The sequence below is a fragment of the Scaptodrosophila lebanonensis genome, unplaced genomic scaffold (assembly GCF_003285725.1).
Source record: "Scaptodrosophila lebanonensis strain 11010-0011.00,11010-0021.00 unplaced genomic scaffold, SlebRS2 tig00000043-arrow-pilon, whole genome shotgun sequence".
Taxonomy (NCBI): domain Eukaryota; kingdom Metazoa; phylum Arthropoda; class Insecta; order Diptera; family Drosophilidae; genus Scaptodrosophila; species Scaptodrosophila lebanonensis.
In genome coordinates, this window is record NW_022060545.1 from 2188958 (window position 1) to 2207270 (window position 18313).

The 18313-nt window shown below is 39.1% G+C and overlaps 1 protein-coding gene across 1 annotated transcript in view; it reads left to right on the forward strand.

Annotated features, from left to right (window-relative positions):
- The first annotated feature begins 2546 nt into the window (after window positions 1-2546).
- LOC115623083 (cellular tumor antigen p53-like) overlaps window positions 2547-18313 on the forward strand; it is a 194143-nt gene continuing 178376 nt past the window's right edge. Inside the window, exon 1 of the mRNA XM_030517287.1 lies at window positions 2547-2563. The gene's annotated coding sequence lies outside the window, so the exon portion shown is untranslated. The remainder of the gene's footprint in view (window positions 2564-18313) is intronic.

The following is an 18313-nucleotide window of genomic DNA, read 5'->3' on the forward strand; positions in this document are numbered from 1 at the left end:
TTCTATTCATACAAATGGCCCTGTAAGTGGTTACAAACGGTTATGCTAGGTTTAGAGTTCCGTTTCCTTCAACACAATTATTAACGACGGTAACGGCATGTGTGAACTGATCGACAAATGTTTTCACCGTCGTGGTTAGGCAAGAAGCGGTATTTGCTGGAATTTTGCTGGCTAGATGCAGGCCTTGAATAATATATGATAACAGTGTAGCGCATTTCACAGCAAGTTTCATTTCGCAAAAGGCCTCATGAGGGACACATGTGCAGAGTATATCCTTGGCTTCTTGGAAGATTTTCGAAATTATTTTTGTTAGCTCGGGCACAGCACTGGCCTTGTCACATTTACTTAGGTCCGACGGCACACTCGAAGTTCTCTTCACAGCCTGCTCCACCCACTTGACGTTGCATTTGATAACTTTCGGAAGATCCCAGATACTTGCTTTCCTGCACAATATGTGCGCAGCATCTTTTATGCCCAGATAGTCGCAAAGTCTGAGCCATTTCTGTCTCAGTTGGCCTGCATTTAGAGAGTTAGCAGCTAGAATGCAAAGCAACGTGATAGCCAAGAATCTCATCGTGGCTTACGGCGTGCTGAACTGGTAATATGTATTGGTAGACCTTCTCTACAATATACAGTGCTAATCAATTTCATTAATTTGCCCATGTATGACAAATCTGATTTAATATGCCTTCAATCCGATTCGCTAGTGTAACAGGGTTAGTCCAAATCATTCACATAGAAAGCGTGGACTGTAACTAAAATCTGGATTATTAATCTGGTTTGCAAAGCAAAGCTCGAAGTTTGCAGTTGCTCCATTTTATTCCACAATTTGATATAAAAATATTGAAGACAATATGTTAAATTTATCAAGAAATTTGACAAAGGGAATAGCCAAATACGTCTATCTAGTTTCATTATTTTTATAAGTAGTATACAGTGAAAACTCTCTTGGCTGGACACTCACTTAAATACTTTATACACCGATCGAATGCTTTAGAAAAAGTGTCCGCCGAAGAGATCGGATAAAAGGGAGTTTTCAATGTACATAGTATATATTTTTTATAAGCATTATTTATTCCAAACAATATAAGTTCCTAACCAATCTCTTGACCAATTGCTTTATAGTAGTAGATTGAATCCAAATGTCTTAATTATAAAATTAAAAAATAATACGTTTTTTCTGAAAAATTTCCGAACGAAACAGCATGCTTTTAAAATAAACTAAAGTACAAGTATGTATATGATGTAGAAGAATCTAAGGGTTATCGGAAATAACTTATAAGTTTTATTTTTATACAAATAAATGCATTTGCGAGTTGTGTTTGAAGATGATATTTTAGATTTACTTTAAACTCCATTAATGATTCAAATCAGACTTTAGTTTCAAAATCTCTCCAATGCCTTACATTAGTTCTTTCGGCTCATCCTACTGCTGTTGAGTGTTATTTATGTTCCCATAGCTATACAATTTAATTATAATTTTGTCACCTTTATGCAGATGCTTCATTTATTGTTTTTTTTTTGTTTTTGATTATTTTTTGACAAAATGGGCATTGTTGTATTATATAGCTTTTGCTTTTTCTGAGTGCAGTCCAAAATCTGAGCTTGAATGTTTGTGTAATGCAAAAAGAAGACATTGAACAAATTCTTAAAGCACATGCTTGAATTGAGAAACTTCTGCGGTATTTTCCCAATGATGTGAAAGATGCGGGGTATAGTTCCAATTATTGAGGTGAATGCTGACATAATATTGAATTCACAAAACGGTGGAGAAGCGGTCTCATTTGCTGGGATCATGCAAGCCGTTACAACTATGCCGCTGTGCTTGATGATTTCTTTAAGTTCACCGCCAATCTCACCTATCTTAGCAGTCGTGATATCACCGCAAGTCTCCAAGCCTTTGATCAATCCCATCGTGTTGCTCAGAGCCTGCCACGTCCAATCAACAATGCATGTGACTACTAATGGGATGTCCCATATAGTTAGGTTATTGCAGAACAGGCTTTGAGGATTGATTTTGAGAATTTCATCGCAAATAGTTTTGAATTGTTGCAATTTTGAGTTCTTGTTCGCTCCTGTAACAGCAGTACATAGCAGTACAAGTATTATGAGTTTCATTCCGTCCACAGATCCGATTACTGAATAATCTCTGTCGCGATCGATCTTAGCAACAGCTATTAGCAATTATGTAATACGCTCAATCCGATTTGCATGCTCCGCAGCAAATTGAGTTACGGGCCTAAAAAATGGCCAACTGTATCAGAATTTGTATCTGAATCACAAAATATTAGATCTGCAGTTTGAGTGGCAGTTCCACAAAAGAACGATATGGGTACATTTTATTATATAGTATTAATTATATGTGTGTAACAAATTGTTGTTCTTTATACAATTTAGTCCAAGTTGTTAAACATCCTGTGTTTCGCGGAAACTGGAAAAAAATCATTAAGCAATAAATATGCGACATTGGAGTGATTCTTTCTGCAAACCACCTTTGGGAATCAGCGATTCACCTTTCCAACAAGGCATTTTGTTCAGAAACTCCAAATAGATACTTTAGAAGGTTAGTCTTTAGCTACCACTTCACTACAAATATTTGCTGTGGTACTTAAAAGATGGCTGTGAAAGAGAATATATTATTTCCCTCCGTCTAATTATCATAGCACTCAGCTCTGGTATCTCATTTTATTGCCTGCATTGCATTATGTCGTCCTCAGTCCACTTTTGTCTGTAAAATAGTTGAGGTCTGTAGAGCCTAGAAAACCTACCAAGACCCCCCAACCTACAAGTATAGGTTGCTCTTATCTGGCGAAAACATCTTCTGTAACGACTATGTTATAGAATTTAAATTTCGAAGCTAATTTTTATTTACATACACCTATTCAATTCTTTCTTTTTTTTATTATTTTTTTTTTTTAAATACATACAATTCTGGTTGTGCTATTTATTTACACGATTTGGAGTCTAAACTGTTAGCTTCCAGAAAGAGAAAAAGACAAAATCACTTTCATCGGTTACTTATTTAGATATTTTAAAAAATCTCATTATTTTGTTTTTATCATAAACAACAATTTCAGTTTGCGATTTCTTATAATATTTTCACGTCAAATGTAATTATTATTTTCATTATTTATATTAGTTAAGTGTCCGATAATGTTCCATAAAATTCCATTTTTTTTAAAAATTAAATATTCCACTTTTTACATTCCATTTTCGCAATCAATTCTCACAAAAAGTGGGTGAAGAGAATAAAAGCGCTTGAATAATTTTTCTGCGTCAATTCGTTAAAGAATTCCCATCGTTGGTTAATTGGTGTTTACAAATTAATGATTCAAATTATCGCGAATTGGCGAATTAATTATTCTAATTGTTGCGAAATGGCAAATTAGAGAGTGTTGGTGGAATGAGGAAGGCGGATTCTCGGCGCTGGCGTTTTAATTTGCTTTTTGTTGCATCTTCAAATGAGGGTTCATTAGCGATGGAGTCTTTTGTTCTAAATTGGCCTCTTCTGTGGATTTCTGCGGATGTGTGTACTTGTGAGCGAGTACGAGAGTGCGGGTATGTGTGGCATATGCAGGACCGGCCTCCACATGTGGCATGGAGTGCTCGAGCTCGGCCACAGCTGGTTAAACGCGTCGCTTGTTGCCATGCAGTCGATGCAGTTGGTGGCGCAGATGCTGCTGGCTGCTGGCGTGACGGCGGGTGGACGGACGTGCCACAATGCAACTGCAACTGCAACTGCAACATAAATCATCTTCAGCCACATCTACAAGTTGCAGCAGAGCGTTTGCCTTCACGTTCGCGTACTTGCCACATGTGCTGCCAAATGATGCGCGTATTTGTGGTCCTCGAAACTTACCCGTTTTACATGTGGCAGGCAGCGATGGCAACGGTTCCATTTTCGCTGCTGCTACCCAGTCCCGCGGCACATACATACAAACATACTTGCCGCAATGCCTTTGATTTATGACCCGAAACGCTTACGCGCCTTCTGATATAATTATGTTTTTATCCAAATATCCAAATGCTATGGCCTGGGCGAGGCGTCGAAACGCTCGCAGCTATTTTCGAAACTGGCAAAGAGATTTGAAATTTCTTTTGAGAAAATTGTCGTTCTCGGCACCCACAATGCCAGCGGCAGTGGGGCAGTGGGTGGGGGTATGGGTGTGAAGCTTCCTAAGGGCTTTTCCATTCTATTTTAATTAAAATTAAAGTTGCCAAATAAATGTAAAGTGATTTATGGACATCGGCAAGCGAGCAGCATCTCTGAATCGTATGTTAGAAATGTTAAATTTTAGAATTGAGTCTTATGGGGTTGGTAAGAACTGGAATTGGAATTTGTGAAGCACTTCCATCTGTCCGTACTTATTCCGAAATGCATCGCAGATATGAAGGCAGTGCCTAATTAGGTTAAGTTGCTCGAAATATTCAAGCGTTTCTCACACTCCATCGGGCATATTAAATTGTGGGGCACGGATATGATTTAGTTATGTAGTCCATGCTTGATAATATTTATATGACTCTGGCTTATCTGTGGCGCCAGTTGCAAAATGTGTCCCTGATTTTATGTTGCGTAATCAAAATGATGCAACTATATTTTATCTTATTGTTAATAAAATATAAAATATTATGACTTCATACATATACCAGAAGGAGGACATAATTCAACATCTTATTGAGGCAAGTGGCTTGGGCTTGTGTGTGTTTGTAATTCAACACTCAGTCATAAAGTGCACGAGATATGCGCACCGTAAGAATTGTGGAAGGTTTCCATGTAAATTTGTGTACGAAAATTTATGTTCCTTAGCCGATTTTTGTGTCATCGCCTCGGGTATAAATAACAAATTTTACTTTACGACTTCACTGACCTTCGGCGACCCGACAGTGGATGAGGCCTCTGTAGCTAAGAGCTCCGTAATTTGTAATATTTCAAACAAATTTATAGATCATTTGACAAAAGCATAAACATGTGCATGTACTCGTTTCGAATGTGCGAGACAAAGGAAACCATTGTGTTATTAAATAAGTATATACATATGCATAGCATTTGGCATTTGGCATTGCTCGACAATGGCTCACAATCAGAAGCAAATGTTGAAATGTTTATTAAAATTCATGTGCTCTCATACATCACGCATAACTATATGGGAAGCACTTGTGATAATACTCTAGATCTGTCGGCTGACGCTTAATTTATGGTGCCACATAAAAATACATACAAGTACTTGTATGTATTATGTATATAATATGTTAGTGTCTGTCGGGACGTATGTAGTTGCCTATGAATGTACAAATTAGTAAAGTTTTTAATGGCTTATTACAATATGATATTGATTGGGCCATCAGCCCAATTTCTCTTATATTTACTCCAAATGCTCAATTAACTATACAAGTAGTCTGACTTTTAGGCGAAAGTTGTCGCCATACGCTCTAAGGCTTGCAACAGTGCTTTAACATTTATTTAGGCAGCCAGGTAGCCTCAAAAACTCTGCTTGCCTTCATCATCTTTTTAAAATAGGTCCTTGAAAGTGGAATAAACTCACTCAATTCCTCCAGCAACTCCAGAGAAAAGAATTCAGACTCAGAACCAACATACTCACAGGTCGCTGGGATATCTCCATTTCGGGCCACAGTAGAATGCTGACGGATTAGTAAATTGCTTTCCAGACTGATCTCCAATATGCGGAACACTAAGCCTCAATGTGTGGCTGCCAATTGTGATCCAGGGGATTAACCCAACTCTCTTTCACATTTCCGTAGAGTGCAAATTGTTTGACTTTCAATCAGTGAATTGATAAATCATTTAAAAATGCTACTCTCACGATATTATGTACTTTATTTATTTATTAATTGTTTTTGATTTATTCTTGGATACAATTATAACTTTATCTACTTTTAATATTATAACCGTAAGCGATTACATCATTTAGGTCAGTGGTACTTGGCTCACTAAAATAAGTGTACAATATGAATGAACTGTTTCGATTGAGTGCAAAAAGTCAAATTTAAGTCAAGTCTTTCAAATTTAAATCAAGCTATCTTTATCGATTGGAAAGTTATTTCTCTAAATTCAAGCCAAACCGTTATTTAAAGAATGAAGTGATATGCTTAGATGATATGATATAAATTGATGTACGGGTTTAATCTGCACTTATGTAGGACTTTGTTCTCTCCCTATTATTATATTAATAAATATTTTCGTAATTTAAGAATGTTTATTATTTTAGGAGAGTACATAAGTTTTTCCATTTAATTGTAGGAGCGCGAGAAATGAGTTTTCTCCCAATTATTAAACTGTCGATTCATTTTGCGTATATCTTTTTAATCTTAATCGGCTAGCTATACCTTATTCAAGCCAGAGATTTTCACACAAATTGTTTCTTAAAATGCATAAATTATGACTGAAATTAAATTGGTCGACCCTTAGGTGTATTTAAATGGAAATATCAGAACTGGATTGCATTGAAAATTAGAGTGCCATGAAAGACCTTCATAATACCGCCTCAGCTCCCTGAGATAATAATAATGATAACAAAGCATAGAAAGTTTCCTAAACAACTACCCCATTCGTCCTGGCTGTTTAAAAAATGTGAAATCGCATTTTCCTTTTCGCTATACGTCCATCTGTTCGGACCGAGTCGAACGGGAACCGAGTGTTTTCATTGTTGGAACGCAGTAGTATACATTTCCCAAAGCCGGAAATAAATCATAGTTATGCTTTTTTAAATCCTTCAACAATGGCTGCAAAAACATAATAAAAATGAAAACTATAAACTGCGTCATAATTTTGTAAGAACTCGTCGAAGGCATTGAAAAGTGAAAAGATTGGAAAACTTGCATTTCCGCTTGAGGCGACGACGCCCTTTCTAAAATTGCACGTTTCCGAATTCACACATGACGGGATAATGAGCAATACCAAATGCTTGTTATTATTGGCAAGGACACACCCATTGGCTGGGTCCTTGAGCCGCAACCCTCGCGTTTCGCGTATCCTTGTGTATCCGTCGAGTGGGCCACTGTTGTCTGTTGTCATGCAAATTAGGGACACCCTGAACTTAAGCCTTGCTCACCAGTAATGGGAAAGTGCTGGGGATCGGCCTATTATATATCTATAAATCTGAAAAAGTTTATTGTTACGCAAATTTTTACGTTTTTGTGTAATAGTAGTTTTCACAGAGAATTTCCTGAGGACAAAAGGTAATTGTAAACTTGTTGGCTTTTGTCTTTTTCGTTCAGCTTCGGCTGAGAAATTGCAATTTATCAATAAAGTTGTTTACACCCCTCGACAGTATCTGCGCAGTTTTCTCTCCTTACCCTAAGGTCGAGTTTTTCTTGTCGTAGTTTTGCCGCTGGGTCGGCTTTTCCATGCAGAGCAACATCACTTAAGGGTTTTCCTTGATTTTCCCTCACCACTCTGCTGCAGCATCGCCAGCAGAATCGGCATAGGATCGGGGTCGTAGTCGTGGTCGTCGACGTTGACGTCGTTGTTGTCGTTGTCGTGGTCGTGGTCGGGGCTCGCCTTTGTGCATCGTTGACAATGATGACGTCTAAAGTGTCTCAGCAGCGGCAGCGACTGCAACAACATCAACAACAACAAGAGTGACAACAAAGGTTTTTCATTCTACGTAGAAACTTTTCTTTACAACTTGTTGTCGTTTTTTGTTTCCACGAGATTTCTATTGAATTTGTCTGTTGTGCCATGTTGTTGTCTTTCGTCTGCTGTCCATTGTCCGCGGTCCGTTGTCTGTTGTCTTCGCCGTGCTGTTGTGTGGTTTCGAGTTTTCTTCTTTTTTCTTCCCGTCTTCTCGGCTTTGGGGCGCGCCCTATTCGGGGCTCTCACATTACACACACACACACACACACACACAAACACACACACAGAGAGCCCTTTGGCTTTTACCTGTGCACGTTCCTGGCCCCTCCACCAACCCCTTCCGCGCAGACGCATGTGGTGCCATGCATAATTGCTTTACGAGTCCAGCTAGTATTAGGTGGGTCCATTGTTTTTCCACGCGCTGTTAATAATTACGCATCAAAAGATACCGATCTGCAATTTATTTTTGGGAGCCCCACCAGCTTCCAACTTCCAACTTCCAATTTCGAACATCCACTCAGAGTCATGCTGATTTGTTGCCATGCTTTTAATAGGCACTATCTGGCTTCGATCGACGCATTTGCATATTATGAAATTATGTTAATTGGCCCAACTGCAGGCGGCTCTGGGCCGCTCGAGGAACACGGTAGTCGCCACCACACAAATGATGTGAAAATTAATTACAGCCCATTAGATGTTATCCGACGGTTGGGTGGCCTTGGTCACAGTTATAATTTCAAAATTATATCAAATTTGATCAGAACGATTATGGATCATATATTTTTTTAAATCTCCAACACTTACACCATACTTGTACGTGTATGTCTATAGATGGAGGAAGTTGTCGTTTAGGAGCACAAAGAATGTTCATTAAAAATGACTCTCGCTGTGTGATACTACTCTCAACGATTAGATAGGCTGCCTCTAATTAGCTACCAATTATAGGTAGAGAGAAAAACCATTTAAAAAACTCCAATTTAAACTTAATTTCCTCTTAAGGTGATACAAAACTAGTGTATAAATTAAATATTGAAAATGGTTTCTGTTCAGATATTGATTATCAATTCATTTTGAATTAATTTAATAACCTTCTGATTTTTTTTACTGCAATTCGATAGATGCAATTAAGAGCTACAAAAGCCTTTAAATTGTTAAATACGGCAACAATGCTATGTTTAAAATATTCATTAATTACATCTTATGGCAAAAAAAGAAATAATTGTTTTTCTTACGTGGCTTAAGAGCAGGGAACTATTTTGGATTTTTTTTAATTTTTCACATAAGAAAATGAATTATTTAATGTTTGGGGAGCTCTGTCGAAGCCGTTCTCTTCCTTCTCTTAGTTTTATTTTGAGAAATAAATTTTGTCAGTAGTTTTAAGAATAAGTTTTATATTGTAGATAATTGAATTCATCAAATTTGAATTAATTATTAAGAACTTCTTTCTCCGCCGAGTCTTTTTTTTTAATTTTTCACAAAAGAAAATGAAATATCAAATGTTTGGGAGCTCTTTCGAAGCCTTCCGTTACCTTCTCTTAGTTTTATTTTGAGAAATAGATTTTTTCAGCCTTAGATAGTAGTTTTAAAAATAAATACTTGTATATTGAATTCATCAATTTGGAATTAATTATTAAGAACTTCTTTCTCCCTCGAGTCCTTTCTTTTAATTTTTCACAAAAGGAAATGAAATATAATATGTTTGGGAGCTCTTTCGAAGCCTTCCGTTACCTTCTCTTAGTTTTATTTTGAGAAATAGATTTTTTCAGCCTTAGACAGTAGTTTTAAAAATAGGTTTTATGTTGTAGATAATTGAATTCATCAATTTGGAATTAATTACGAGTGAACTACGTATGAATGGCTTACTATACGCGCTGTTGTTGGCTGAAAAGTTTTTCTCAATGAACAAATTCTCAGTTCTTCGCTTTTCTTTGCGGCCATCTATAGTGGCAGCGTATCATTCAACAGTTTAGCAACGACTCCCATCCCATTTTAGTACCGCCAATGCCTTACATCGCTGGGGCTCGCGAGTAATTTTAATGCCGCAACAAAAAGAAAAGAATGAATCCCACTTCCCGGAGATCTTCGCACCGTACCACTTACGGAAAATATGTGGTAATTATGCTGCCAGAGCTGGCGAACAACAAACAAACAAACAAACAAACAAACGAGCAAACAATCAGAGAGACAGAAGACCAGCACTGTGTCTGGCGAAATAAATACATGTTGATGTTGAAAATTGTGCAGTTGTCGAGCTTATTCTATTAATTGTTCGTTAAACGCGCCTCTTGAGTGTAGGCCAGCCAGGTAGCCAGATAGGCAGCTAGGCTTTTCACCGGAACCACCGGCGAGTTTTTCATGCCTGCCTGCCAGCAAGCCAGCCAGCCAGCCAGCTAGCGAGCGAGGCGGCGTTTTGTTGTGAAATTATTGAGAGGCAGCGGAGCGTACCGCAGCGCCGAACCACCATGCCGCCAAGCCACCAAACCACCGAGACTAGTGTCAGGGCATGCCGGCTCTCAGCTGTTCTTGTTATTGTTGTTGGTATGGTTGTCAGTGTCAGGCTTAGTGCGAGTGCGTCGGTCTCTTCGTCTGTTCGTCGGACAGTCCGTCCGCCGGTTGTTGCGGGTTTCCGGCATTATGCCCATTTACAAAGGCGTCCAACAAAAACCTGAGAAGTTCTAAGGTTACAAAAACCGACAGCGACAAGAAAGCAAACAATAATGACAGCGTCGGCAACTGCGACGGTATCGTCAGGGCACAGTGGGCAGATCCAGCTATAGCGAGAAGCTATACTGATATACACCTGAGTTGGATCTATGATGGCTTTAGATCTGGAAAGGGTTTGTACCATATAATGGAAGGGGTAATACAACATCGCAAACGATGTATTGCATATAAGTTGGAAGAGGAGACGTGGATTGTGAGATTCTATATCGTTCATAAAATTAAGTATACGCCACATTAGCTTAGGCACAATTGTTAGCAGAAAGCAGGTTAATTACCAAACTTTTTGATCAAACTTTGCTGTTTATACTGCCAATATATCGCCATTTAAAAGCAACCCACAATGGTCAAAACTATCCAATTAATTAAATTGAATTAATTGAATTTATTTCTGCATATTTTCCATTGCAGTTCCATAAGTCTGCTGATATATGCCTTCAGCTGCAAATTGTGATAAAATCTGAATACCTGGTAGAGATATGAAGGTGTATCTGAATAGAAAGCATTTATTTAGTGGGTCTTCAATATTATCCAAATGTGTAAAAATTAATCAATTTGTGCGTCACACCTCTAGCTTCACTTTTGAAGCGAAACAAAGTCCAATTACGTTCGTATCTAAAGTCTCATATAGTTTTCGAGGCCACAATCATATTAACGCCCACTGTGCGACGACAACAATGTCAGCTGAGTGCTAACCAACCAACCAAACAACAATCTGCCAGCAACAAGCAACCAGCAACCAGCAGCTTTAATTATGCCAAAACATTCTAAGTACCCGCGTAGGTAACTCTTAGTGGTCGTCCGCCGAACAGCTGATTGTGGCGACCGATCGGCAGGGGGAGAGCAGCGGCGGAGAGGGATTGGGGAGCGGCACTGCGACTGTCAATGTCATCGTCAACGCTGCCTGACGTTGACAATGTAGCCGTAGCCGAAGACGGGACAGACGGGACGGGACGCGACGGACCGCTGACAAACTATGCTGGCTGCTGGGCACTGCCAACACAGTCGGCTCTTCTGGTTTGGCGTTTTAAGTTACCTCAAAGGCTACGCATAATGCACTGGAAAAAATAAATCTGAATAATTAATTTATTGAAAAATTGTATTATGAAGTTTGTATTTTTAGGTAGTTTTCAAATTAAAATGAATGTAGTGTATGGATATCTCCCTATCTTACTTAGTTATAAAAATCAAATTTATAAAGAATTTGGAGTTCCACTATTCTGTAGAATCAATATGTGTAGGCAGGTCGTTATTCGAATAAATTAGCAGCTTATTATTACAGCTTATTTAAGAAGATCTCTTTAGTTCTATTAATTCAATTTTGCGCTGACTATTGTTTTTTGGTGAGAATAATGTAATAAAAAATCACACTGCATTTCTGGCTGATTATTAATGTGTTTACAGACTTTCGGATAATCATCTTATATAAACTGTTTCCACAATGAAAGAACCATTCAAAATATTAATTAACTATCATTTCTTATCTTATTTCTGAGTAAAAATTTAGAACGAATATTAAAATCTTTCGCATAAATATAAATCATTCGTCTTCGTCTTGGTGCTTCTTGAACAGGATTGCTTGAGAAGAAAACGTTTACAATTTACAGAATAAGCTAATAGTAGCTCTACTCTGCGAAGCATACCTTATACTCTTTGCTTTGAATCCTTCCTTCCAAAACAGCAGCCTGGCAATATTAAGTCACACACATTGCCAGCAATAAAGAATTAAATGTTTCGACTTTACATGAAATAGAAGATAATACACAGATTTTCTTTGCATACGTAGGAAAATAAAATTGCCTTTTGGATTTTACCGATTTTAAATTCTTTTTTTTCCGAGTGTATACCTTGCACCAACACTGACGTTGCCATCAGTGCTGGTACTTAAGTTTATGATATGAAGTGCGACCGCGACCGGCACCAGCACCAGCACCAGCACCGACACAGTCGTCCCTCACCCCGCTCTGGATGCCTACAAGGTGAATTTGTAACCTTCGCATTGTTTGTGAAACAAAAGCGAAGAAAAATTTTTAAAAATGAGTGGAATTTCGCGCTGCGTTGCACTTTGGGGCACGGCCAGCAGCCGTGCAATTGCGCAGCCCGAGGAACGATGATGCGGGTGCAGGATGCGCGGCGTCGGCGCCGGCAGCTGATATGTGGCTTTCAACTTGCTGTGCCCCCATCCCAGTCCAGTCCACTCCAGTCCAGCACAGCACAGCACAGCTCAGCTCATCTCAGTCCGGCCTGGCTGCCCCGTCATTGCCAATGCAGTCGTTCTGGAGCGGCTTAAAACCGAGGGCCCATAAAGGGTTGCACCCTGCCCATAATAAGCTTGATAAAAATCAACGCGTCCGCTATGTTGTTGTTTGTGTATTACTTTGTTGTTGTTGATGTTACAGTTGTTGTTGTTGTTGTTGCGTTGAAAAAGCGTAAAGCAAAATTGTTTTCATTGCATGCGGGAATTAGCCGCCTGGGCTGCAGGCGAGGGACATTGCAGTTAGGGAAGGCTGTGGCGCAGGGTTCGGTGGCGGGGCAAGGAGGGTAGCGGACGGAAGGGGAGTCCGTAGATATGGTATGGTTACAAAAACAATTTGGAATTTAATCTGTACCAGCTACGGAATTGGGTCTTATGTGTGTGTGTGTGTTGTTCTTTGCTGAGCTGCGCTGCTATTGTTATTATTGTTGGCTGTTGTTGCTATTTTTTTTATATTTTTTTTGGGGATCGGGATCGGCTTATGTGCAACCAAGTTGAAGTGGATGTGGAAGCGCATTCACGCGCATTCTGCCCTTTGAAGTCGCAAGACCCACACAATATGGACAAAGACGCAGACACACTCTGTAAAAGGGCCTAGAAGGGGCGAGGGGAAGCCCACAAACAAGAGTACGTAGTGTGTGTGTGTGTGTGTATGTGTATGGGATTAGTGTCAGCCCAAGTTTAAAGCGCTAATAAGACACACTCTTTGTAAGAAACAAACAACTTGAGAGATTTGTTGTTCCACAGTTGAACTTTTCTTGCCGGCGGATTTGTGCAATTTTCTATAATTGAACAGTGGATGGGTTTGGCAAACAACAAGGACCTTCTGCTCAGACCGCTTTGTGTCTGTGTGTTGTTCAAGTTTTGGGGGATTTGGCGTGCACGCTGAGACTTTGTGGCCTACGCATTTTAAAATGTTCACTCTCACAGACAAGAATTTGGAAGTAGAAACAAATTTATTAGCCCGTTGCAGGCTAGGGAAGCCATAAACATGGTTTTCGACTCAGATTTGTGGGTTCTTAACTCTTATAAACTGAGCTCGAAAATGAGGATACGAATAAAAACCAACTACCAATCTTATCGATTTTGAGAATTTTCCAGATTCACATTCTTAAAGGTAGGAAACCTGTTTCGCTTTGTTGATTGAAAGGTTTCATTATTTTAATGATAAATAATTAACAATAATATAAAACATAAGAAAAATAATACATTAGTCAAGAAATAATGTTTGAAAAACAAAATCGATATGTGGAATTTTTGAATTTGTTTCATTTAATTTAAGAATATGTCAATAATGTTTATTATGAATAATTTTAAATGCGTTTCATCTAAATACAATTAATCCGACACATTAATTTTCATGTACTTCAGAATGCGCCTGGCAGGCCATAATTGAGGTAATTGAAATAAATAATTATAAATTCAACATTCAAATATAGGTACTTTTCGTTTAATTAAGATATTAAAATACTTTTTATTGCCGCGCATTGAATCTGAATGATTATATTTAATTACACATTCAATTTAGCAAATATTTGTTTGACCAAAACCGCTAATAGCGTGATATTTTAATAAATAAATTGATTAAATCTGAAAACATAACGAGAGCAGTTGCTTGTTTTTATTGTGGCCGCACCCTTCCAAGGCCAGCATGATTCTGAAAGGGGCAGATGAGACCTTAATAGAAGCTTATACACTTCCTCGTAGTAGAGGAGTTTTGGCTAACATTGAGTTAAAAGAATGTAGGACCATAGATGCCTCGCCTAGTGCCGAGGATACAACATAATTGTTAGAGCACTGTGGCTAAGACTCCCATTTTATTTCAGAGATTTCAGAAATAGGTTGTTTCTGAACAACAACTCTAGTCTTTGCATCGGGAATATATCTAAAATGAATGGATTTTAGTGCACAACTATATCATGGTTATTGTTAGTCATAAGTTACTGAAAAACGAATCAGCAAGTTGTGTGACAACTGTTACGATATTAAATTGTAATTGATTAAATAACTATATTAGATTAAGATTTGACTACTTATCGTAAGTCTCCGAGAGAGAAGATTCGATAAATAAAGAAAACTTAAGAAAAAAAACTGTTACAATTCTGAGGAATCACTCGAAATATCACGAGTAATAAACAACAATTTATTTAGCGAAACTACTGGGGGCTAAGGTAAAATCATCTGATGTGTAGAATTTTGATGTGTAGAGAATCTGACGTATTTTCATTTGCCAATAAAACATGGTAATCGAAAGTGTTATTGAATGAGAATTTTCTCTTACAAACCATATTGGAAAACATGGAACTAGGAAGTGAAGTGCTGGGAAATGCGAGCTAGTTGAACGGTGGAGAGTTTAAATATTATACCAAGTCTATTTTTGTTGTCATGCTGATCATTTAAGCAGCTGTAACATGGGTTACAAACAGGCACTTACAATAAATGATGGCTTGATGTGGAGGAGGGTGCTTTGATAAACCCAATAAACGACTTCTCGCCATTTTTCTACATGGCTACCAAATCTTATCTCTGAATTGTGTGTCGAAGCCCTCACCCTTCCGCGATGGGCCATAGCCGTAAGCTGAGCTGTGGCTCTCATGCCCGGGCCCGGGACAGTTATCGACCATCGGCTGTTGGACGGGTGCGTCGAAATGTTGCTTGTAGGTGCTACGCTGGCTTCTGTTTCGACCATATATCCGCCGACTGGCGTTGGCAACAAACACTTTGGCTCTTTTGTTTTGTTTTTTTTTTTTCAGTTCATTCTGTTTTGTTTTTTCGCTCGCTGGCTTTGTGTGTTTTTCGTGGTATGTTAATTTTGAAGAATGCAGGCGAGCCGAGGCGAAACGACAATAATGTGTTGCCAAGCCGAAAAAAGCAACACACACATATGCACACACACATACTCGTACACAGAATAAATTTACATTGTGCTGTGTTGTGTGAGCCATGCCCAAGCCCATGTCCATGGTCATATCTTGTATCTGTATCTGCCGGCGTATCTTGTGTGTATTATCCATGTCAGCAAAGTTGCAGCGTCGTTGACGTTAACCAACTAACCGACCGACTGGCCGACCGACCGACCGACCAACCCCAACCCTACCGCTTTCCGCTTGCCGCTCAGTGGTTCGCATATCCGTTCCGTTTGCATGCCAACGAGAATTTGTATTTGTATAAAGCCATGTCGCTGGCGAAGCTTCTGGTATTCCCCATCCCGTCTCCCATCTGTCCGCTGATTGCTTGGCCATTCTGCCTGTCGCTTGGACGGCTTCTGTTGTTAAGTTGGCATTAATGTGTAGTCGTTTGTAGTTAATTCGTTGCCTGCCTGCCTGCCTGCCAGCCAGATCCAAACCCCAGCCCCCAGTCCCCAACCCCTGACCCTCTATATCAAGCACCGAACGTATCTGCACTGAATGGACCTTAACTGTATCTGCTTGCTGCAAAAAGTACCGAAAAAAAAAATGTATTTCACTCAACACGAAATTATAGCACAAAAAAAGAGGCAGCCCCATGTGCTCTACAACGATGTTGGAATGCTCTATCCAAACGTTGTTTTTTAATAGAGTCCACGAATTCACTTCGAAACGGAATCCAGAAAAAATGCGCTATACTGTAAACGGATGTCTCAAAAAACAGAAAATGGTTAGGTGACCCCGAAGCTCAGATGGTACACGCATATGAACTGAGAGATATTTAGTTGAAGTATCTACTCATGTCAGCGTAGGTGTACTCTGTATGCGAGTAGTGTGTAGTTCAAAAGACAATTCACGCTGAAATTAAATGGAAAAGAGAGACAACATTTCTCCACGAGGGTGATTTTTATTTTTATTATTATTCTTGTTTCGTCGTCTCTGCGACCGCTTCGCCAATTTGTGGCACGTTCATCTGCGCCCTTCACATTTCTGTCCGCGTTCGCGTTCATGTCCGCGTCCATGTCAGCGTCCAGCGCCAAGTGTACACAAATTAGTGCAAGTTTATCTGATAAAAGCTGAACTCTGGCTCCCACAATCACCACCGTCGTCCGAACTGGTGCCCCGGTGCGACCCTATCGGCTAACATTTGGATATTTGTTCAGGGGGGACTTTTGCGTGCCTTTCTCTCGTTCTTTCTACCGCTTTCTTCTCCTCTCTTCTTTATTTATATATTTTTTTGGCCACGTATAGTTATATATTTTTTTCTTCTAGAGCAATTTACTTTAGCTTGGATTGCGTTAATTTGGTAAATGTTTTGACGTTCTTGCAATTATAAGGGCACAGGGTGCCCCGGTGTCCGGTGTCCGCTGTCCGTTGTCCATTGGCCGATGGCTGGTGGCCCTTCCGCTTTGGTCGATTCGTTCCCTTGGCAGCGACATCGACAGCGAAGCAGCGAAGGCAGCGGCGCGCCGGTCCGCAGTCAATTCGTTTAGTCGAAAGTCTGTTTCACTAATTAAAAGCAATGTGCCAGAAATGTGTTTACCTGTTACTAATGAGAATACACAATGAATTGTTGTTGTAAGTTATGCTCGCTCCTTGGACTATGAGTGTGTGCGTGTGTGTGTGTGTTTGTGTGTGTGAAAAAGAACAGTTTTTTGTTTTAGGGACCCTAACTAGATGTCATTACATTTCCTATTCATTACTTTTTCAGCATGTCACTTATCTCTTTAAGCTGTCGGGCCGCCATACCAATTATTTCACAATATATTATTCATTCGTTTAATGAATGTATTAATGAATGAGTTAAATGTGTAGGTTGCTTCGACATTTGACAATTCATTCTACCCATGCTGGCCAGTCATAATTCTATGAGGTCATTTTTCTCATGCATTGGTTTGTTGTTTTTCGGATATTTGTTTAATACTCGGTCCTTTAGCAGACTTGGCTGTGACAGACGAGGACATAAGCATGTAGGAGCTCCAAGAACGAGCTTTAAAATGTACAAGATTATATTATAATAATATTCTTGATCAGCATGACAAGACGAGTTAGTCTATGTCTGTTTGTCTGTTTGTCTGTCCACCTGTCTGTCCGTATGATCGCCTAGATCTCAGAGACTATTAGAGCTAGAGACACCAAATTTTACACATAGATGCCATATGTGTGTACGCTATACGAGTTTTGGTTTTTTTTCTTTTTTTTATACATCTCCCCACTTCTCCCTACGGGGGGTCTTCGGAAACGCCGTTCCAATATGGTTTCGACAACATTCGTGTTTGAGAATGCATTGACGGCACGCATTTTCATGAGCCTGAATATCACAACGAATCAACGAGTTCTGCGTGGAATTATGAATAAGTGTATAAGTATTACAGAGTCTTACGATAGTTTAACTCTTCGGGTCTCAGGTCCACGCTTAAACTGTGTATTTAATAGAATCAGGTTGAATCATCTCGCAAAGTGTTAGATAGGTAATTATATAGTTTTCAACAGATATCTCGCCTATAATGATACTAAAGATGTTGAGATTTTTTTTATTCCAGGTATGTAGCATGTTGTCAGATAAGTAGTTTATTAAATTCTTTACACATTACTTATTAATTTTTCCAAGAAGTCATTTGCTTATCCGTAATTCCTACGTACATATTAGACTTGGTAGAAACTGCGAAAGCTTCAGCGTAAGCCCTCTTTACAATTTCTGCTCGCTATCCGCGTAAACGATAATGCTTGCTGGGAGTTATCTTCAAGATATACTCGTATGTACGTAGATACTGAGAACGCTCGTACCTTCAAGGGATTAACCATACCTTTGCATTTGTATTGCACCGACTTGGACGT